The sequence below is a fragment of the Stegodyphus dumicola genome, chromosome 3 (genome assembly GCF_044657685.1).
Source record: "Stegodyphus dumicola isolate Sdum_Otavi_A_Nest chromosome 3, ASM4465768v1".
Classification (NCBI taxonomy): domain Eukaryota; kingdom Metazoa; phylum Arthropoda; class Arachnida; order Araneae; family Eresidae; genus Stegodyphus; species Stegodyphus dumicola.
This window is the reverse complement of record NC_140770.1, coordinates 192329670-192354915: the sequence shown is the minus strand read 5'-3', so window position 1 is coordinate 192354915 and position 25246 is coordinate 192329670. Positions and strand designations below refer to the sequence as shown.

The window sequence follows — 25246 nt, the reverse complement described above, 5'->3', positions numbered from 1 at the left end:
GCGGGCTTTTGTGGCCTGCGCTTTCGTCCAGTGGTCTTTTATCTGGTCACCGAGAATCATACATACATTCATGCAGATTCTTCATTGTTTACTTTCTTTAAATATACTACAGGTCAATATGATTTTTGTTATACACATGTGCAATGGACATATGGAATTAATCGTATGGGACGTGCCTGCCAATTAACTGAAGACTATTCTGATTTTGATGTCAAAAGACCTTTTCTATTAGACTTAGGTGTCTATATAATGATAGTGATTATGTGATTTATATTATTAGTTTATGAACTTTGACAGGCTCAGAATTTCAATTTGCGAACTATATAATTTGACTTACATGTCTACGTAATGATTATGATCTTGTGAATTATGAACGTTGATAGACAAAAAACTGTTATTTGCGAACTATATAAAGTTTCGTAGAGATTTTTAGTATGAACATTTTTGGACCTTGTAGAGATTTAATGAATATTAACTGTACTATTGTATTTGAAAGATTGTACAAATGAGTATTTTGACCCTTTGTAAGACTATACTTTGATGTTAATTCTAAATAGTTGAAGGTGGCCTTTGCTGTAGCAAATTACATGAACATTACTTTTGCTTGTGCAGCAACATACCTTTAGTCCCACGTCACACGATAGTGCAAAGATGTCTACGTTTCGTTTATGTACACCAGGGTTTCCTAAACGTTTTTCAGTCGCGACCCTTTTTTATCACTGAGATTTTTTCGCGACCCCCAGGACCCCATAATATTTAGAAAAATTTTGTGGGACCCCATAAGTATTACGCAAATCCCACACATGCGTTAGTGAAACTGTCATTTTTTCACTTGTACTGTAATATACTGTTGCAGTTTTAGGTCATTAGCTTTAATTTCTAATTTTAAGAAATAGAACAATGTGAAAATTTTAAATAAGTAACAGACGAAATGACAGCGTCACCTGCAAAGCAAATAAAATGAACGTTTATAGTATAAAATGAATGCGTCGAAACGTTTTTGTTTTTTCTTTGTCTGTATTGTCTTATCTTTATCTATTTTCAGATACATTGTGTAAAAATATTTGGTAATTGTAAAATTATTACAATAAATTAAAGAAATATCAAAACTGCTAAAATTTTTGGCAACCCCCTGCTGCAGGTCCCGTGACCCCCAGAGAGTCGCGACCCACAGTTTAAGAAACTCTGATGTACACTGATTACTGGAACTTGTATTTGCCGCAGGCATTCCAATGCTTGGTTATACCTTAATTCAGGAGCCAGCGCAGTAGGGCACAAAATGCCGTTTTGAGACTAATATCCGTTCTGAGCTACCTCCCTATGGCTAAGAAAATCAAAAATTAAGTTCCCGAAGAAGATTACGTGTGTTCAAAATTTGGTGGTTGTAGTTGGTCATTATTTCGCTATAATGCGATTCGGAAGATATTCCCGAGTAGCAACAATTTTCTTACACATCCCAGAGATTTCTGATTACATTAAAAAAAAAAAAAAAAAAATCTTAATTTTTCCTGAGTGTAACCAAAAATTTTCAGTCGTTGAATTCTTATTTAAAATTAATTAGAACAAAATGTGTCATAAGTAAAATCGAAATTCAAAATTCAAAATTTGGGCTTCGGCTTTTACATGTTCGAGGAGAAGATTGCGTGTGCTTAAAATGCGGTTGTCCTAGGTGCTACAGTATTTTCGACAATGCGAAGAATATATACAGACATACCTACAGAAAATTTTTCGTTATTTAATAATAAAGACTAATAAGAGGAGTTCATTAAAAGAGTAAATATTGCAGTTTTAAAAATTAATAAAATTATTTTTAAAGACATTTTTTTAAATTAGAGAACACTATATTAAAGTACTATTATTCCAAATGGGTGTTTGCCCAGCCACGAAACAGCATTTTGCGTCGAAAGCGTTGTATCATTTTTCAAATTGTGTCCACCAAATATTATCGCCCTGTAATATATTTAAACAAATTAAATAATGAAGAATCTGCATGAATTTTTTGCTTCTCGCATTGTGAAAAAACGGCGGTATCTAGAGCCATCAAATTTTGAATAATGTAGTCCTCCACCCAAAGATAGGCACCTACAAGCCCGAATCTCGAGTTTTTTTTTTTTAATCTATTTCACTTTTTTTTAAACTTTAACGATTTAAAAGGAAATGAACGATTTCAAAGCAAGTAGTGGCAACACACTGTAGGGGGGAAAATATTTTAATCTCCATCGAGCGAGACTATCTGTCGGAAATTCTGGAAAGATATGCTGTTTGCAAATATTTTTAGCCCAAAGAGGCGTTAGGCCAAATGCTCTTAAAACGTGTATGTATGTGTAAAGGGAAAATAACGCCCCTTTGAGCGCAATAAAAAAATCTGAAAGCTTACAGATTTTTTTTAGAGCGAAAGGCGTAATCCCAGAAGATCTACTAATTTCATTTTGGCATTTCGCGTTGATTCCTATTTCTAACTGTTGCCATCAAATATTACAGCACTGTATTATATTTAAAGAAATTAAATAATGAAGAATCTGCATAAATGTGTGTATTTTTCTCGCATTGGGATAAAACAATGGTACCTAGAGACATCAAATTTTGAACATAATCCTTCACCCAATATGGGCATCATAAGACCTAATTTAGAATTTGGAATTTGTTTTATTATTTATTTCATATTTTCTCAGACATTAAAGAATTTAACAAAACGGCCATTTGGGCGTAACCTAAAATCTGAAAGATTTCAGATTTTTTTTTAATTTATATTTTTTTTTTAAAGTTTAAATGCAGATAGATTTTAAAAACCTAAAGAAGAATAGATGTTATAGTTGTACTTCCGTATATCTTCTTGCATTATTAAGATCATTATTATTAATTTTTAGCAAGTGGACAAGAAACTATGTTTCTCCTTCGAAATAAGTAGACTACTTCGTAATGGTAAAATTATAGTATATAAAATAGATTCATTCTTTTGAATTCTTGAAGTGGGCTTTATTTTATGTCCCACTTGTTTCAAGTGCTCAACGTTCTTAGTAGTTTGAGGTGGAAAGTACTGATCCTGCTCTGTTATACTTAGAAGTGCAGTACGGATATCTTTGTCTGAATTGTTCCAGAATTGTAAAATGTTTTTGGAAATGTACATTTCATCAAGCTATCATTGGTTCTATAGGCATTTAATCCATTACGAGCCTGTGAGCACGTAACAATGTCATATTTGTAATATGGAAGTAGAACCAAACAAAGCGAAATTCGTACAATACATTGTAAACAATTACAGCATAAAATTAGTAACCGGAATGATTTTTTTACTTTTTGGTAAAATTAAAATCGAAAGGAATATCAACCAATTTTTTATATCACCACAAAGTTATTTAATTTAAAATATTTTTGCAATCATATCATTTTCTTGCAGTGATTGCTTACTCTTTTTTGTACGAATTTGGATTTGATTCCAAGTTGTTCAATCTGGATATGATACTTGAATTTGCTTTTAATTTTAATTTCACTTGAAATTATTACCACTAAATTACAGCTGCTTTCAGCGACTGATTTAACTTCCCTTTTATTGGAATTTTTTACTATTTTTTTTAATTTTACATATATGTTGATAAAAAAGAAATTCTTAATTATTCATTTAAAAAGAAACTCAATTAAACCATGTGCTGAAATCTGGTGTAATTTAGCGAAAATAAAAGAAATAATAATTGCACTGTCCATGCGGAAACTGCACCTGAGCCAAGCTCCTGACACAGTATATGTAATGTGGCTGTACGATCCCGGAATGCTGAGAGGACAATATGTTTGTCATCTTAAGCGTTCAGTATGCTCTTCCTGGACCCAGTGACCCTATATTTGTCTTACAGTCATGAGATCCCGCCCAATACGAGCAGCAATATTGTAGAATGTATTGTAAACTCAGTCCAAATAGTACACAATCCTGTCTCTCCTTTCCAATTCCGAAATATGCTATTAAGAGTGTCTTCTTCTTTCACGAAGCATAACATGATTTTTACGCAAATAACCAACGTCCGTATATCATTTCGAAATGAGAAACCCGCTGTGTGATCCATTTATACACTATATAGATGGCGTTACTCCTACCTGCTTTGAACGCATGAGCTAGAATCCCAATCATTTGCATATTCCAGCATTAATACCTTTCATGCAAATTTACAATTTGTTAAATGCCGCATTTGTGTTGTAGGAATTTTAATGGCTTATAATGTAAAAGCAATTGATAACAAATCAAATGTATAAAAAACGTACATAAAAACCAAAATAAATATTTGCATTATATATATTTATAATAATATGATTATTAAGAAAATGGAAATATCACCTTTAACCAAATATGTTACTAATTTCAAAACATGCATTTTCTCTGATTAGTATATATGTATAATTTTCGCTTTCTTTTGTCCACAAAAGAGACGTATTTCATGGAAATTATTCAACACTTTTGCATTTAAGCTCAATAGCGTTTGCGATCAAATAAACACAAAAATACAGAATTGAAATTTAAATCAACCTTATGTAGATTCTTTACTCTTAGCTAAAATTTAAATTCATATTTGGATAAATATTTGAGCAACCAAAATAAATGCTTAATTGCTTGAAATTAAATACTTGATTAGCTTAAGTTTAGGATTCGTCTAAGCGAAGTGAAACAGGATCCTTCAAAGCTTTATAGTAGAATGAATTTAATAGCACACCTGAAAAACAGTACCAGAAGAATAAGATCAGAAATTTCCAAGATTAAATTACACGCGTTCTACGTGTGACCCTTTTATAACACAATTGATATTAAATCGCTCTTCAGGTTCTTCTCAAACGCATCTCAGAATGCCGATGTCACCAGACACAAAACATTTTATGATAAATTTTCTTCAAATTACCAACGAAAGCAGAGGAACGAATACACGGTTCTTGATTTATCTCCACAAAAACAGAAATCGCAGTGATAACAATGATCGCAGTTGTAAACAGCTTTTAGTTATTAAAGCACACAATAAGATTGATTTACTTTATTATTAGGTGTATTGTTCTAATGGCGTCAATTACGCTTATGTTATAAAGCCAAACAAAAGGAAAAGATCATAAACTTGAGACGTATTCTACAAACCGGTACTAAATACTTCTCGAAAAAACAAACACTTTTCTATTTATAAGCATTAATCAATTTACATCTGTTTCTTTTAGATTAAACCTCTATTCCATACGTAGAATACGTTTGATAAAATGAAAATATGTTTGAAAATGAATAAAACTGTTTAATATTTCCTAATTATTTTCGCTTTTTGATTATTCACGTTTTATAAGCGGCTTTATATTATCATGTGATGCATCAAACTCAATGATTTCTACGTTCGTTTCGAAAGCAAAATGCATATGTAATCTTCATAGAATATCCAAATCCTTAAACCTTTCCTACGTGATTCCCTCTTATGAAAAGCAAAGAAATTTTGAGTTCTAAGACGGCGCACAACGTAACCTCTGTCTAGAAATAAAAGCAAAAAAATCTGCTGAGTCTTAAAGAAGAACAAAGAGACAGAGCTTTAATCGTTCAAAGAAGATCGAAACTCATTTGCTGACTTATGGAAAAATGTTACTTAGAAAATTTCTTTTCTGCAACTTTCCTATCGTGAAAAGGTACCTAAAATATAATCCAAATGCTATATCACCGAATTTAGCGGAAATATGAATTTTAATCGAGAATAGATAAAGCAGGATTCGAAGAATTTATAAACCTACTATTCATTTTATTCTCAGGGCGCTTTGTAGCTTTAAGCAGTATTCACTAATTCATTAAAGCACTATTTGGATGATTAATTATCGTGTCTCTTTAATTGGAAAGTTGGAAATCTCATTTGGGTTCACTTATTTTAATCCATAATTCTGTCTGAATAATTAATTTTGCACTTTTATTTGACTTGTAACTCTTAATAATAAAAAAATCATAATGAAATTATACCTTTGTTTCAGCAAGGAAATTATACCTTTGCTATGTTCAATTACAAACAAGCTAATCTAATCTAATCTAATCTGATAAGGGTTATTTTGTATACTTTCTTCATCAAAAATACATCTTCACATTTAGGAAACAGTGTCATATTATGGCAGTTTGATCGAAAATTCATCAAACCTAAGCCCGATTTTGCAGTAAAGAAAATTCATCAAATATTAAACAGAAGGTAGTTTTAATAAAAGAGTTTAATGTTTCGCCATTCCCGCTTCATAGAAAAAACGTTTGAAGCTCAGTTTTTCACAATCCTTTATTTCTTCGGATTTATTTCGAAGTTTTTGGAAAAACGTGGATAAAAATCCCCTTTGTTTTGATTATGTGAACGCAAAGCATATTTTCTAGATAATTACTACTTGCGTGCAAGAATTTAACTGGTTTCATCATATTCCAGTTGCTTCTATGCGCTTTAGTTTACTGCAACTTCAGGTAATGTGATGAACTGTATATAATATGTCCGCATTTTTTAAACATTTCTTAATTTAATTAGGAAAATTTTCTGCATGAATGTAACGACAAAGAAATTTTATATCACATTTGTGGAGAGGAGTTTATAATGTGTAATTCTTAATGAAGGTGTAAGTAACTGAGAAAATAAAATGCGTACTGAACTATAAAGAAAATATTTACTTTGAAATGCGCATACAATGAAACTTCGAATCACGAACGCCTCACAGTAAGAAAAAATCAGTTCACGAACATATTAACCTCACAAAAGACACCTTTGATAACGAGTTATGAACGAAACCTTTGATAACGAGTTTGCAATAAATAATTTTCAGAAGTTTTTGAGGTAGCTTTGTTGCACAGTTAAAACTCAAATACTTCAGTAAACATTATTTTAATATTTTCCGCAGCCTAAGTCTCATTAACCACTGATAAGAGTACCTGATAACCTGATAAATAACCTGATAGTACTGCAGGCAGAGACTTTGAGTGCTTTAGGGCGTTTTTTTGCTGAGTACGATAGCGTTTTTCTAGGCTTGGTCTTGGAAATGATCGATAAACTACCTCAACGAGAAGAAACTAACCATTTCAAAAATATCATTGAAAAGCAATTGTGAGAGAAATGTCTTCGGAGGAAGAGAAAGAAAGAAAAGATAATCCTATTTCTTTACTCGAGAAATTTTGTAGGATAGGCATGTTGCAAAGCTTTCGCTTAACGATATCGCCCTGATGAACCAGTAACAAGTGCAGGACATGCATTTTTAATGACAATGCCATACTCTCTTAAGAAAACAAAAATTGAAAGATAGGCAACAACAAATCACATGGGACAAATTTTTAATGAAATGGAGCCCAATGAGTCTCAAGCAATCTATTGGCTCCAAGAGACAAAAAATGAAAGAAATTGCCTCATCATTTCTTAGCTCTTCCCTCCCATTTCCTCATCACTTTACCCCATTCGCCCCTTTTCGTGCAGTTATTGAAAAATTAAATTAAGTTTCCGTCTATTCTTATCTATTTAATACTTCTATTTTTTCCCTTAGATGTAATAAGTTCTTTGGTGTTTTCCATAAAAGGTATAGTTGCTAAAATTCAGTATGTATTATCTGTATGTTCAAGAACGAATTAATTATTTTAATTCCTAGGGGTTTCGGTTTAAGGTATTTTCTCCTACCTTCCAGCTTGTCTTCATGGCGTAAAGTAGCACACTCGGAACGTATTTGAGAGGTCCGGGTTCGAGTCCCGGCGAGGGCATTGCTTATTTTTCTTGTCTCCTGCTTCAAAAAAACCTAACGACTCTATAGTAGCGCTCGAACTAAAATGTGGTGGATAATAATTCGGCACCACCAGGATTTGGTATGTGGTTCTCCTAAATCCAGTCACCCTTTAAAAGGGGGGTTATATAAGGTATTTTCTTCCTTCTTCTAGCTTGCCTTCGTGTCGCGTATTCGAGAGGTGTTAGAATCCCGGCGAGGGCAATGCTTATTTTTCGGAATCGCTGCATGATGAAAAATTAAATTTTAACTGCGTATATGTGATTCTTTATTCTTGACTCTTTAATTTTACTACTGCTGCTATTCTTATTAAGGTTAGCATTTCCCGTCTGATATTATTTAACAGTTTTTTCTGTTGCTTTGTTTGTATTTATCTGACGCTTTTTTTTAAATGTTGTGATCGGGATAATTTATTACTGTTCTAAGCTACGCAGCATTTAAGTTACGCTACAGAAAATATTGAATGTTATTGAACATTAAGATGTGTGAATCATTTGATCATTATATTAAATATTAAATGTGACTAGTCTCATTAGTCTCTGGGTGTTTGTGAAGTGGAAATAAATCGAATATTAAACATAGATGGAATTTCAATTAAACAATTACTATCGAAGATAGACCATATGCCTCACTTCCACTGGTATATGAGTTTAAATATTATTTAGTTATAACGCGGTAAATACTATCTGTGTCTATTATAAATTATTTTGTTTTTTGTTTTCAACATAAAATTCCTTAATTTTAAATTCAAATTTCTTATTTCTTACAGAGTGTGCTTAATTTGAAGTCATTTTGTGGTAAAAGTACTTTTCATGAAATGTTCGCCTAGAGAATTTTGTGCTTTCAGAAAGGTAACAGTTTTCTCATTACCAAAAGTTAAAAATTTATGTTTTCATACATGAAAACTTCGAAGTTATCCATACTCATGAATAAAAACTTTTACATTATGCATACTGTTTTATTATTGGTAACTCCAATGCAAATTAATGAATATTATATTCAAAACTCACCTTCTTTCCTTGAACAGGAAGTATTTCTTAATCTTACAAAATTCTGGTATAAAATTACGAAGTCCAGTTTTTGAAAACAAATAGCGAAATTTATATATATGCTGCTTTCTTTGTTGTGCTGATATAACTAACGAAAGAAATTTGTTCATTAAAATACTTTAAAAATTATTTAAGATATTTAACGTTTTAATGCATGCCTTGATCTTAAACTATGTATTGCATACTGGATTTATTTCAGTTTACATAACGAGAGCATATCTCAAGTTATACTGATGCTCTTTTTTATTGAATTTTAAGTCTTTCATAACCGCTTAAAGCTGAAAGATCAAGCCGATATTTTATAAAAGTGCTTTTGTGATATATGTATTTGTGTCTTAATTTTCTTTCGATGTTAAAAGTTTATTACTAAATGTCACAAAATATATATTTCAATATTTCAAAACATTCCGTGTTATATATATATAGATTTATTTTGTACATTATCTGATATTTAACACAGTTAGTATGTATCAATCCCAAAATGAGTACTGATTTTTCATTCTTTTGATAAAATATACTTTGATATTTCTAATATACTGAAGGGAAAGTTTTAAACGATTTCCCGTTATAAATGAAAGCTTTCACCATTAAAAGCCATGCTCAGCTCAATGTTTACGTTTTTGATTTATGTATAAAAATGTTTTAAAAAGGCTTCTACAAGTAGTATAAAAGTGAGGTTTCAGGGGCAGGATCTCAAACTCATTCTCGCCGTGCGCAGCAAGCTGTCATGCGAAACGCGCATGCAGAGGCGCTGCTAATTGATGAGAAGAATTGTTATATGATTCTTAATTTAGTTGATAAATAAATCTTTACTTGTTTAATTCGAACTTGTAACAAAAGGAGTTCATAGGGGAGAACAATGATTGATTGCTACAGAGCACTATTTCATGATCTCTAATAAATTACTGGTAATAAAATGAATGTGTTTTAGGACTATTGCCGCCACTGCAATTAACTGCACCTCGATAATGCCAGAAATTTAGAACAGAAAAATTTATGGATAGCTTTATAAAAGCTTTCCATAACTTTTTGAAGAGGCCGAATACTTAACGCTGTAATGGCCCACCAGCGGCCGAGCGGTAAAGTCGCTGAACACTGGTAGTTCGGTCCGAGGTTCGAATCCCGCGAACGGGCTGGCTGCATGGGCGTTTTCGTGGTTTTCCCCATGTGTAACGTGTATACGAGCCAGTTTCCCTTAGAAAGTCCTCCACGAAGGCATCCCTCCTCTTAGGCAGATAGCCCTCGAGGCTTTGCCATAATCACGCACACACACACACTTAACGCTGTAATAAAATAGCTGTAGTGTTAAGGAAACTTAAAGGAAAGCATTCAAACGAAATTTAACAGAATAGAAATAATTATGTACAAATTAAATACATAAAATGTAATTAAATGCAAAGATGTGAAGAACTATCAATTATATACAAACTAAATGTACAAAAATACGTTAATGTAAAAATAAAATTTCAAATGTGAGAAAGGAATAAGAATAATTATATACAAACAACATTCATTATAAAAAGACGATTAAATATATATAAAAGTTCACTTTAATTAAACTCAAGAAAAATAATTGTATAGAAAATACAATTAAATGCAAAAAATTACTAAAAATTTATTAAAACTACGTTAAATCAAATGGAACGAAAAGTGTGTATAATTGAACAGGCCGTACAAGGAAGTCGTGTGGTGACCACATGAGGTTTTCATCTTTAATTGCATTGCTATTAATTTATCAGATAAAAAAGGCAAATTTGTTGATTTTAGCACCAGAAACACTTTTTCAAAAGTGTTCATCTCTTACAATTTGCCTCGCATGTGGGAGAAATAGTAACATAAACGCGTCATTGGTTAAAGATATTTTTTCGTTGTCCTTTTTTTGAAAAATTAAATGAGAAAAAACATTTCGAATTATCAGTTGGTGGAGTGACAATGAATTATATCAAGGCGTTTAAAATAAAATAAAATTATTAAACCGATCAACATAACAAACAGGCTTCATCCGAATTTCAGCTAACGCAGACAAATGATAGATTATTTCCTCTCACACGTTTAAAATTTGCCCACAATTAGCAAATTACACCCATTTTTCTTAATCGAGATTGCTGTAGACATTGTTGTAAATTAGATAAAACCGCTTTTCTGTTTCAAAATCTCAGAACCTGCGTTCAAAATCCTCTCTTTTACCCTTTTTATCTCTTAGCTTTCTTTTTCGAATGTTTTCTTTAACCTTTTCTATCCCTAGTTCTTTGCTTTATTTTTCTGTCGTTGGTTTTGGTTTATTATTTATTCTTTTTCAATATTCTGTTTGCAATGCTGCTTATTCGGGCATGTCAGTTAGCATGGCAGATAATTCTGCATCGGGCTTTGTTAGATTGTTTTTCAAGTGAAGGAGGAGAAGTCTTAAGAAGTCTAATATTTAAGGAGGAAAAATATTTTTTTTTTTACTTTGGAAAAGAAAACTAGACAGAATGAAGTAATTTTTAGAATCATTTAATGTAGAACATATAACTGCATGAATTAAAATCTCGTGGCAAAATGCAACATGTTACGAATTCCTACCGAGATTTCGCTACGACTTACTTCATCGTATGATTTGGGATATTTTTGTTAATTTATTAAAAAAAAATTATTGCGTTTAGAAACAAGTTACAGCAGCATTTTAAAATTTAATATATATACAAAACAGATTGGTAAACTCGAATTTTAAAACTATAAGATCTGACTTTCTTTGCTATCATAAAATGTGTCTAAATCTCAAAGTTCGACCTAGTGAATTCTCGCACAGGTGTGAATTACAACTGGGAAAGGGTGCTAACCCTTTTTTAGTTATCTCTTTAACAGTGAGGCACAAACTTCGTGCTTACAATAGCACTGACTACTTTCGGTGAAAACTTAAATGATTATTTTACAACAAATGCAAAAGTTAAGAGATAGTGCTAGACTACACAATTTAATTTAATCTAACAGGCTGATTCAGCAACCTAAACCAGCGATGGACTACCTAGACGGTCAGAATACGTAGCCGCTACTAAGGATAAAATAGCAAGCGTGCGTTCACTAGCGAAATAACGCTCTGTCTAACAGTCTCGTTTCACCCGTTTAAATACTCTCTACACCTACTTAATTTGCATCCTAGCAAGGAAATGCGAGGGAAAATAGAGAATTCAGAAAAGATACCAAAATTAAAATAATTGTTTAGTGAACTAAGAGGTATCCTACAAAACGATCGACTTAACCCTAAATCAAAATTTAAGAAAACATTTTATTGCCATTAACATGAAACATGTTCACGCAACCTTTCGCTACCCGCTTCAGCGGGCTCATTATGTGAGAGGACTCATTTTAAGAATCATATTTAGTTGAAAATGCTAATATTCACTTTCTTTTTATATAAAAACACTGAATAACTTGCGTGTTACTACATACCCCTGTAGCAATTACTTTTATGTCTCCCATACCTTTTTGCGTTAGAAGTATTTTAGAGGCAGTTATTACGACTTTTAATGGATTATTAGAACTGAGATGTTACAGCTTACTCAAATAATGAAGTATACACATCATTATTAAATTAATTTGAATATATAATTAAACTTAGCTTAATGGCAGGACAGTTATGGCAAACCTATGACACATGTGTCATATGTGACACTAAATCCATTAAATTGACACTCATCACTCATTTCCAGAGCCTTATACGGAGACAAAAAATTGCAAAATAGAAAAAATATTTGTTTTAAGCAACGACTTCGTAATTGTCTATATGTGCTGCGCCTACCTCTAAGCACAACAGCGGCCGAGTAGTAAAGTCTCTGAACACTGGTAATTCGGTCCAAGGTTCGAATCCTGGCGAATGGGCTGCATAAGCATTTTCGTGGTCATGTATGATGGTCATTTCTTATCATGGGTAATGTGTATGCAAGCCAATTACCCTTAGAAAGCCCTTCACGAAAGCATCGCTTCCCTTAGGCAAACAGCCTCGAGAGCTTTACCATAACCAAAGTAAGCCGAACCAAACCAAGCTGCGCTTACCTTGGGTGCTTTCGAGTGCGTTGTTGGCAGACCGACGTCACGAATAGTCTGTATTTAGCACAACACCAGAATTACGCTAGGGTTTTCCTAGATTTTGGCATCCTTAGCTCAAAAGTCTGATTATCACTCTGATAGGAAATTACATAAAAAAAATTGTAAAGTTTACCTCTTTTATCAAATTTCTACATTTAGTACCTTTAGCAAATGACGTCTAGAATATCATGTCCTGCAGAGACAGAGGAAGTATGGAAGTATTCTGAATAGGTCATCTTGTATGACTACTTAAGCTGCGCAGAAAAACAAACTTCTAATGCACTGTACATTAGAAATTTTAAAATATTACATATTTATATATTCTATAATAGTTTTTCTATTATTTTGTATATAACTTTCAAATATAATTAAATCAAAGGGGCAATTTGCCCAGAAGGATTATTAATTTCGTTTTGGAATTTTGCGTTGATTCACTACAAGCATTGTTTCCTTTTTCGAACAGTTGTCACCAAATATTATCGCCTTGTATTATATTTAAAGAAATAAAATAATGGAGAATCTGCATAAATGTATGTATGTTTTAGATAAAAACAACGGTACCTAAAGCCATCAAATTTTGAATAACGCAATCCTCCTGCGAATATGAGCATCTGGAAGCCCAAATTCGAAATTTGTTTTATTATCGATTTCTTATTTTGTACAACTTTAACGAATTTTTGATTAACAAGCTCAAGGACTTCAGAGCGAACTATGGCAACTTTGTACAGAAAAAGCTTTTTTTATCTCCAGCGCGCGAGACTGTGTATCGGAAATTCTAAAAATATGCTCATTTTAAAATTATTTTTTATATTGCTGTTGAACTGAATTTTATGGTTTATGTGCGAAGAAAATGATATTTAATAATTAAAGATGACCCACAAAATGTTAGAAAAAGTGCCCCTTTAGAAGCAATTTAAAATCTGAAACCTTTCAGATTTTTTTCCTTTTTTTTAAATATTCTTTCATGTCTAATTTGTAAAGCATACATTATTTCATTCTTCATTTTCGTATGGAGAGAATTAATTAGTTTGCGTTCTTTGTTCTAATATGTTGGCTGAAATAGTTTAGTTACGTTCTAAGTTGGAAGCTATTATTGCAAAAAATCGTATATAAATTTATTACTTATTCTGACTGAAATTTGAAATGAAAATGAACGGAAAAAAGTATTTTCTAATCCTCTTAGGAACATGAAAGAATACTTACTAAGCAATCTAAATTATTTATGCAACTGAATAAATATTATTAACGCGCAGCATCCGTTTATGAACGTGACGTACCCTTAACTTAAAATGCATATCCATTCTCTATTTTTTTCAACGCATATTTAACACTTAATGCATTCTTTCCAACTGCCTCTCTTACGGATTTCGAAAAGTTTGCATAAAAGTCTTAATTTAAGAAGAGTATTTTTTCTCGCTCAAAGCTGCAGCATCTTTTATTTAATTCGATTGAAGTTTACTTCAAATCCGAGCTCAAAAAATTAAATATTTTAGCTGTGCTTTTAATATTTACGATCTTTTTCTTGAATAGTTATTTTCATAGTTTGATGAGAAATAGCGAGAAAATTTTATAATGCAGAACTTATTAATCCAATCCTTAAAATTAAACTTTACGAAAATAAGAAACTTTTCATTCGTCATCATTAATAATTTTTAATACTATCGAATTATAGTCGATGATAACAATACGCATTATCATAAAACCCGTTCGTTTTTTGTTGCTTCGCCTGACAAATATGACTTCAGAGATTATACTATTCCTTTTCGTGCGATGCTTTGCATTCACTCATTGCTCCTTCCAATTAATAATTTCCATTATTAATTCATACATCAAAATAATATTTTACATGTTCATGATACATGTATCATTTCCTTTCATTAAGCTCATTAATTTTTTTAGCAGGATAAAAATTACTTTGCCCTGAATCATCCAAGAGTTATTATTATCATGAAATGAACTGTTTGTAGTTTTCTCTTCTTGACTTTTAAATTTAATAAGATACTTACTTTTCGTTTGAAAACTATTGTCCAATATCTTATACAGTGCTAGATTTCTTTAAGTATTTTTTATGTTCTCTTTGGAGGAATGTTATAATAATTTTCCTAGTTTATGTAAATACACAGTATCATAAAACCTTTCACAGCTATAAAATATCACAGCATTTTTATAGATTAATGCTAATACAGTAGTACCTTGAGATACGAGTTTACTTCTTTCCGTGTTCGAGCTCATAAATTAAAATTCTCATATTCCAAATCAGTTTTTCCCATTGAAATAAAATTAAATGTGATTAGTTCATGCCAGCCCCCCCCCGAAAAAAAATCATTTCCTGTTTTTTTTTAGTAAATGTTTTCAACATAAAAAAATATATTTATAATGAACAAATCTTATATATAAAAAAATAAAACCTACTACTATAATTTTTAATAAAACCTATTAAAATATAATTTAAAGAAATAAACTGATGCATACGTATTAGATTAGTGTATGACATACGTATTAAAATTCCCCACTCTTTAATGTTTGCTTAATTTTATTTTCTTCTACAGCAGTTCATTTCTTTTTTGCCATCTTCCGTCACTTTCATTCGAAGGTAGTTTCAATAGAAAACCTGCCCCAAGAGCTTTTTTCTTTCTCTCTTTTAGAATGTTTCTGAAATGAGTTTAGAAAATGTCATTCAATAGCGTCGCTGCACGACCAACAATTACAACATTTTCGGGGTGCTTCTTTTCGAAAAAGTCAGAAACACTTTTCCACATTGCCAACACATCCTTTATCTCGCTTGAAGAGATAGCCTCTTCTCCTTCTGACTCCTCTACAATCTCTTACAGAAATTCCATTTGCTGTTTGTCTGTAGTTCCATCAACTCTTCCGTCGTCAGTCCTTTGGATTGTCCGGTGACAAGCTCTTTAATATCTCCCTTCATCCACTTCCAGGCCCATCGACTTTTCGAGATACACAATCTTCTCCAGCACTTCCTCTTCAGGTCTAAATCCTTAAAAGTTTAGATTAGCGACTCTTGCTCGCGCAAACTACTGTGATGTCACCAACGCTCAAATTTTGATTTGAAATTCTGGCCAAAAACTGGACCTAGTGACTGCTCGTATCTCAAAAAACTCGTATGTTGGGCATTCGTATCTCAAGGAACCACTGTTGTTTAAAGCAGTAGCGTTTTATATTCATTAAACAGAGCTGGACATACGCATATCATTGTATGACTTCATCATGTCTTTTCATTACACAGAGTGTTGGCTTATAAACGTATCTCATCCTAGGATTATGTACTCCAGAAGCATGGAATCAAAAATAAATGTGTCTTTTAAACAAAAAAGAAGTAAGTTTATTTACTATAGAAATTAAACTATTACAGCAAATGTCTGTATTTTAATACAATTCAAAAGTAAATTTCTTAAATTACAAATAATAGAAAATATTATCATCAATACGTTTACTTATAGAATGGTTGTAATTTTTACATTTCATAAATTTGTTCGTTAAAAATATTTCAAAGAATAATTATGTGTTGCTAGTATAGCTTTATGTGTGTTACCTGATTTCAAAGCTGAGTTACCTGATGTTTTATACATAAAAATGGATTAGCATACAGTGTCATACTAGTTATTAAATTGAACACAGGATTTGGTTTGGAATATTTGAGGTTACTTTATATTTCCTTGTTAACGTGTTATGAGACTGAATATAACTAATTATTTTAGATAGTGTTTCAGTCCCATCTTCCGATCTCAGTCGGACATTTCTGAATTTAAGGATAATTTTTATAATATTGTAGCGACAATTGTTCCTTTCGGCCGTGTACATCGTGGCTCTGTGGGTAACATCATATTCGGAAACGGGACGTCATGATTTCGAAATTCGTCAAAGGAAAGTCACATAAAATTTGGTTTTGTATAATTTTTCTTTCTCTTACTTTATTTAGTTTATGTTCCATTTATTGGAGAATGTTCTCCATTTTCTAGAATGACCCAGCTCGTTCGCCAAGTGGTGACGTATTCAGTTAGAATAAAGTTTTGAGTTGAGTCTTCAGTACTTTTCTCTTCATTTCTATGATCTAAGCGATAATAACTTCAAAAAATCACATTCTTTTCATAAATATTTTGTTTTTAATAGATTAAAATATTTCCTATCTGAGCAACTTTAGTCCATTTTATGCTCTAAAGTAATTTAAACTTATTCTGATGCGTAATTTTTATTTCATGATAGAAAAGTGAATAAATACACACTTCTCAAAGTGTTCAGAATTAAAGAGAATCTGTAAATCCTGAGACGAGACGCCAATTATACAAAGCCTGACTAAAATTCTACTGAATATTTATGGTAATTATAGGCCATTGAATACCAAAACAGAATACGCAAATAAGTCGAAAGCGAACAAATTATTTAAGAAAGGGATCCGAATTTACGTTTCGGATATGCGCATATAATTTTATTGAACGTAAATTGCTCTACATCTGAAAATGATCAAAATTTCTTATGTTTGTGAGAAAGATAGTATTTAGGCGAGAAGTAAAGTACCTATAGACTACAGATAAACGTCTCCAAATACCTGAGTATTCCCAAAGCTTATCTAAAGAATTTTAAATTGATTTTTAAACATGGAGCGAGTTAATTGTCTTGCCGGTCAAAATCATCATCTTTCATTTCAGCACTGGAATGCCATTTATCAAGGTGGTATGAAGAAACCATTATCAAGCCGGTAGATAATTAGCTTGGGTCCTGTCAGGAATTTTAATCAGTCTTTGTACAGTTAGCATTACTTTTATAATTATCCTTTAATTTGAAAACCAGTATTACTAGCCTATCCTTAGTAGTTCTGCCTTCTGATATGCTTGTAAAATTTTTAGTATTTAAAAAAATGAAGATATTAAATGTTAATATAAACCAATTACAGGATGGCTGCTATTTATATTTTTGGCCCTATAATGAAAAAAGGCAATTATGATCGAAATTGATTTTATTCTTTTTCAAAGTGTCTATGAAGATCAATAAACTTTTGCATGCGTTTAAACCAAATTTTCGAAGCACTTTTTCACTCCGTTTGAGGTAACTCCAAAACACGCATATTAGTTTAAAAGTCAAACAACAAAAATCAGCTTTAAATTTTTAAATTTTCACAGTTAATCTGTGAAAACTTTTCACATAATTTTAGTAATGAGGAAAAACGATTCCTTAAGCTTGTATGTCTTGTCTACCTCATTCAATAAATAATAAACACGTTAAATATTCAACACATAATATTCAAATGATAAAGCATCTACATGAACAAGCTTTAAAAAGTATTTCTAAACTTTAATCAAAAAAACAAATTTTAAAAAATACAGTTTCAGTAGAATGCAAAAAATTTATTGTGCATCTGGCGTAAATACAATGATCCAAATTATCAAGGCTGAAATTATCACTTTTCAATCTTTCAGCACATTGCTTTTTAGGATAAAAGTAAAGATGGAAAATCAGTTTCCCGCACAGAAACTCTATTTCAGAATTAGTCAGATATCAGCAAAGTTCTCTCAAACATTAGACACGATTACACGTGCATGGCTTTAGTGGTACTTTCTTTCACATTCATAGTCAGTGCTGGTATTTTATTATTTATTACTAATTTCTAAACAGTAAAACATAGAAAATTTGTAATATAGTAAATAATAGTAAATTATATATTGCATTACTACATCCACGAAGACCATAACACAAACGTCGCACAATATTAACCAGAACGGCGCCACATTGCATGTTTGGGAAACTTCTGAGAGCGGGGAAGGGAGGGAAATTTTTACCCTCATGGTCAGCGTTAACACGGAGAAAATAGTTTTACGACTGTGAATGAACTTGGCCGCGTTAAAGAGATATTGGTTGATACCGGTGTTTATTTGTAATATCAGAAATGTAAGTGCATATGTGTGTGTATTCAGAGAACCAACTCGTAGCAAAAACCACCTACCTAAGATGACCGCCTCTGAAAGAAACCAGTACTTCTGAAAACATAAGTATTTTTTGGTATTGAACATTCCCTCTGTAAGGCGACCATTCCCAAAGAAAATTCTGCAAGTGTGGCTGGCCGCCTTAGAGAGATTCATTTCGTAGATGCAACCTCCCTAAGACGATTACCTCTAAAAGATAAACCTATTTCTGAGAACGTGAGTGTATATTGGTATGTAGCATCACCTCTCTAAGGCGACCACTTGCAAATATGCATTTTTTTGCGGCTGGTCGCCTTAGAGAGACCTCGTTGTATGTGTTGTATATGATTACTGTTATTGTTTCCGAAAAAAAATTAAAATCAAATAAATAAGCGTATTTAGTAAAAACCCTCTCTAAAACCTCCACCTGCGCTTCCAGGTTACTCTGATGGTCATAAAAAGATCTTTTCATTCTATTAATTTTATTTTTTACAAGTCTATTAACGTCAGATAGAAAATTAGCATAAACCCATATAAACCAACAGAAGATTTATTATTGTATTGATAACAGTAAGAAAACCAGTAAAAGTCAATTTAAACCAATCCAAACCAATAGAAAGTTCTGACATTGATGTTGGTCGTATGGATGTCAATTGATACCAGTAAGAAAAACCCACAGAGATCAATAAAAAACAGTAAAAATCAGTAGGGACCAACAAAAATTCTCTAGGTATCAGTAGAAAGTTTTACTGGTTTCTATGGGGCATTTTGAAACTAGTAAGAAAAACCCACAGAGACCAACAAAAGCCAGTAAACGTCGATAGAAACCCATAAAACTATGGGTTTTATATGGTTATATTCTATGGGGCATTTTTACCTTCAAGCTGCTTGCTGTTTGAAAATGTTTGAGATACGGAATGACTAACCAGTGGATAAATAATTGAGACAACACAAAGAAGGCAAACTGCATAAAGTAAGGGTATTAGTCAACAATTGCTTCCATGTTTGCCTTACAAATAATTCAGAATGTAGAAATTTACCCGCAAAGGGAAGTAAAAAATTATATCTTTTGTTGAACTGATTTCAAACTGTTAAAAGTATTTGCAAAGTAGATTTATATTTTTCGTCTTCACTTATCTAAAATCATGCTGCCTTTGTTAATTCTCGGAAAAAAATTGTGTTTCCCTGAGTTATTGAATTTCTTAGCTACAAGCTATCATCTAAACATATCATCTGATAAATGACTCTTAATTAAATAACTACCAATAAATTCCTTTTTTTTGTCTGACGCTTTTTTTTTACTTCCTTTTTTTTCGCTTTTTTTTTTACTTTGTACGAAGTAAAAAGGAAGTATTGTAATCGCGAAAAGTTTCAGGCATCATATTTCAATGAAAATCTCCATTTGACCGCTATCGACTGCAATTTAACGATGTTTTCGCTTGACATCTGTACTTAAGGACAGAATAAAAGATTCTTTTCCTCCAAAAAAATTATAAAACTGCTTTAAAATGAACTCTGAAGAGAATTTTTCGTGGCGTCTGTACCAACGTATGTACGTACATACGTACTTATCTCGCATAACTGAAAAACGAGTAGCCTCAGAACATTGAAATTTTGTATATAGGACTGCTGTAACATGTAGATGTGCATCTCGTATTTTGGTTGCAATCGGTCGCACAATTGTATATAAATATATTTATTTTTATATCCACTCTGCTACCCGGCTCGGTGATGTCAGTTCCTTTACTCTTATATGTTTGTAAATTGTGCATTTTTTGCATTAAAAAATTATTAAATTATGCTTTTCTTATCTTCCGGTTAAGGTGTTTATGCCTTTAGTAAATCTGTATGCAATATTTTTATAATTATCAACAATTTAAAAGGTGTTTAAGTGCCGCTAAGCCTAATAATTTTTGCCATGACGGCCATTGCTTGTTTACATTTGAAACAGCAGAATAGTAGATTTGTTGCCAATCTAGAGAGACTAAGCTTCGCAACAACAAAGATAACGCCTTCATTTATTATTGCGAATTAAATCATGCTTAATTATTTTGGAATTTTTTCGAGAAAATAAGTGTTTAAGATTTACTTCGCAATTTTTAATACAGTTTTCATGTATATTTGCCTTGTCACGAAGTGAGAACTGAATTAATTGAATGAGAAATACTAAATCGTCTGTGAAAAACTGTTTCTTTTTTGTTTTGTTTCCTTAATTTCTTTTATACATCGTTCTAGCTTTAAGCTTTATTATAGTATTCTTCAAATGATATAAATTTTGTACATTCTGAGTTATAATATGAACGAAATATAACGCTGGTAAGTAAACCTAACGCCAGAGTGTCGCTACAGTATACAAATATAGTGAATTTTAAAGAGTGCATTTATTCTATTGCGGTTTATGCGCTATCGACGAAGTAGATTTAATTGAATGAGTTTAAATGAAATGCATGAAAAAATGCGTATAATTTAATATTCCGTACAAGGACGTCATGTGGTGTAGACATCAGATTTTGCATCCATAGAGACGAAAATCCTCAGAGAAAATCTAACTCTGAGATTTTCTGAAAGAACACGTTTTGCGTATTTGTGAACTGAGCACTATTTTTTCACATAAAATGTGGTTAAGAAAACAGTCCAGCTCAAAACACCATATATAAGAATAATAGTTATGTAACTACATACTAAAGTGAAAACTATTAAAGCGATATATCACCGCTACTCTAGCTTTCTATAATGTCGCTCACTGTCTCCGAAGATCCATTTTATTTCGCAGAAATGCTTAACACTAAAAAAATAATATATTGCAAACGGCTGGATTTCACATTCTGTTGTGCCTACGTTTGCCTAGAACTTCCGTTTAAATCTCCTTTTTTGCTTCCCTCGTAAATTTGATAGGAATTGGTAAACATCGTCGGAAACGTAAGCTGGGGGAAATCCTCTGTCACAGCGGCTGGCTAAGAGAAATAATCGAACAGTTATGGCGTAAACACGGCTTCCCTTGTTCTCTAAGTTAGAAACCATGTCTACTGCATGTCTTGTTGTCAATGAGAAGGGTGACTTTGGGGGGGGGGTAGGAGACCGCCTCCTGGGTTAATGGTTCGCTAAGTGAGAAAGTTAATGGCCAAAGAAAGCCATTTTCGACATATTTATTACAAACTATGACAAGAGAGATCTGCTTTCTTTTTTCATTTGATCCACATTTTTATGAATAAAATGGTTTTCAGGGGCTGTAATAACAAATTTCTAAGATTTTTTTTTAAATTTTTATTTTTAATTAATTAATCTTTTTTAACATTGTAAATGCAAAAGGAAGATAAATGTTGCTTATTTAAGAAACTAGTCGCCTTCGCGGGCAGACAACTAAAATAATTATTTTAAAAAAAGATAATATATTATCATTTTAAAAAATACAGCTAAAATAAATTGTGCATAGTAAGTATTTTACTCTCTGTAAATTACACAACAAACTTCTCTTAAAACCAGTTTTCTTTGGAACTTCAGATATTTATTCCTTGCAATGTATAACTGCTTTTGTTGCTTTTAGATGGTTTGATTTGTTAATTTATACCACAGAAATTAGGTTTGAAAAAAAATTAAATATTTTATGCTTTGTCAACTGGCAATGCTCTGGTGCATGGAGGACAAAATATTTTATTTAGGACCCGGGCAAGAAATTTCTTTAAGTCCTCGGGTTTCCTGGGTGAACTTGAAACTTAAAACATCATACGCTTTGTCAAGTGGGTTTTGTAGCACTGAGGTTTTAAATTCCTACAAAGTACGAAATAAAGTAAAGGAGAAAATTAAAATCCAAAAACTTTCATATTTTATATTACGCGCACAAGGACTTTTCTTAATGTTTAGTGTGTTACTTTATTTATTAAATATCATGTTTTTTCTCACTTAAAACACATAAAATTCAATCCAATAGCAATTTCACAAAATATTTAAAAACAGCATATCTTTTTTCGACAGATAATCTCGGGCGCTGCGGATAAAAATGTTTTTTCCGTACAGTCTTGCCATTTCTCGCTTTTAAATCGTTGAGTTTGTCAATCAAAAAGTCGTTAAATTTTACAAAATATGAAATCGATAATAAAACAAATTCAAAATTCAAAATTCGGGCTTCTAGGTGCCCATACTTGGGCGGAGAATTACGTTATTCAATATTTGATGTCTCTAGGTACCATGTCCCATTACTATAATTTATTTTCCAATTATTTATTATTAACTTAATATAGTTAATTAAGTTTTTATTTAATCTTTTTTATGATTCTTTTTTGTGTAACTGGGAAAAATTATTAATTTCAACTTAACATATACATCGGTGTAAGGTTTTGTCGGTATGGATTTTATCAATGTCCGCTTTCATCGATGTGGGTACTTGTCGGGTGGGCAATTATTACAGTGAGGTTTGTTTAGCGGGCTTTTGTGGCCTGCGCTTTCGTCCAGTGGTCTTTTATCTGGTCACCGAGAATCATACATACATTCATGCAGATTCTTCATTGTTTACTTTCTTTAAATATACTACAGGTCAATATGATTTTTGTTATACACATGTGCAATGGACATATGGAATTAATCGTATGGGACGTGCCTGCCAATTAACTGAAGACTATTCTGATTTTGATGTCAAAAGACCTTTTCTATTAGACTTAGGTGTCTATATAATGATAGTGATTATGTGATTTATATTATTAGTTTATGAACTTTGACAGGCTCAGAATTTCAATTTGCGAACTATATAATTTGACTTACATGTCTACGTAATGATTATGATCTTGTGAATTATGAACGTTGATAGACAAAAAACTGTTATTTGCGAACTATATAAAGTTTCGTAGAGATTTTTAGTATGAACATTTTTGGACCTTGTAGAGATTTAATGAATATTAACTGTACTATTGTATTTGAAAGATTGTACAAATGAGTATTTTGACCCTTTGTAAGACTATACTTTGATGTTAATTCTAAATAGTTGAAGGTGGCCTTTGCTGTAGCAAATTACATGAACATTACTTTTGCTTGTGCAGCAACATACCTTTAGTCCCACGTCACACGATAGTGCAAAGATGTCTACGTTTCGTTTATGTACACCAGGGTTTCCTAAACGTTTTTCAGTCGCGACCCTTTTTTATCACTGAGATTTTTTCGCGACCCCCAGGACCCCATAATATTTAGAAAAATTTTGTGGGACCCCATAAGTATTACGCAAATCCCACACATGCGTTAGTGAAACTGTCATTTTTTCACTTGTACTGTAATATACTGTTGCAGTTTTAGGTCATTAGCTTTAATTTCTAATTTTAAGAAATAGAACAATGTGAAAATTTTAAATAAGTAACAGACGAAATGACAGCGTCACCTGCAAAGCAAATAAAATGAACGTTTATAGTATAAAATGAATGCGTCGAAACGTTTTTGTTTTTTCTTTGTCTGTATTGTCTTATCTTTATCTATTTTCAGATACATTGTGTAAAAATATTTGGTAATTGTAAAATTATTACAATAAATTAAAGAAATATCAAAACTGCTAAAATTTTTGGCAACCCCCTGCTGCAGGTCCCGTGACCCCCAGAGAGTCGCGACCCACAGTTTAAGAAACTCTGATGTACACTGATTACTGGAACTTGTATTTGCCGCAGGCATTCCAATGCTTGGTTATACCTTAATTCAGGAGCCAGCGCAGTAGGGCACAAAATGCCGTTTTGAGACTAATATCCGTTCTGAGCTACCTCCCTATGGCTAAGAAAATCAAAAATTAAGTTCCCGAAGAAGATTACGTGTGTTCAAAATTTGGTGGTTGTAGTTGGTCATTATTTCGCTATAATGCGATTCGGAAGATATTCCCGAGTAGCAACAATTTTCTTACACATCCCAGAGATTTCTGATTACATTAAAAAAAAAAAAAAAAAAAATCTTAATTTTTCCTGAGTGTAACCAAAAATTTTCAGTCGTTGAATTCTTATTTAAAATTAATTAGAACAAAATGTGTCATAAGTAAAATCGAAATTCAAAATTCAAAATTTGGGCTTCGGCTTTTACATGTTCGAGGAGAAGATTGCGTGTGCTTAAAATGCGGTTGTCCTAGGTGCTACAGTATTTTCGACAATGCGAAGAATATATACAGACATACCTACAGAAAATTTTTCGTTATTTAATAATAAAGACTAATAAGAGGAGTTCATTAAAAGAGTAAATATTGCAGTTTTAAAAATTAATAAAATTATTTTTAAAGACATTTTTTTAAATTAGAGAACACTATATTAAAGTACTATTATTCCAAATGGGTGTTTGCCCAGCCACGAAACAGCATTTTGCGTCGAAAGCGTTGTATCATTTTTCAAATTGTGTCCACCAAATATTATCGCCCTGTAATATATTTAAACAAATTAAATAATGAAGAATCTGCATGAATTTTTTGCTTCTCGCATTGTGAAAAAACGGCGGTATCTAGAGCCATCAAATTTTGAATAATGTAGTCCTCCACCCAAA

The 25246-nt window shown here is 31.9% G+C and overlaps 1 pseudogene across 1 annotated transcript in view; it reads left to right on the top strand.

Moving 5' to 3' along the window:
* Window positions 1-8474: 8474 nt before the first annotated feature.
* LOC118192642 (allatostatin-A receptor pseudogene) overlaps window positions 8475-25246 on the top strand; it is a 201716-nt pseudogene continuing 184944 nt past the window's right edge. Inside the window, exon 1 of the transcript XR_015040385.1 lies at window positions 8475-8576. The product of XR_015040385.1 is annotated as an allatostatin-A receptor pseudogene, transcript variant X1 (transcript). The remainder of the gene's footprint in view (window positions 8577-25246) is intronic.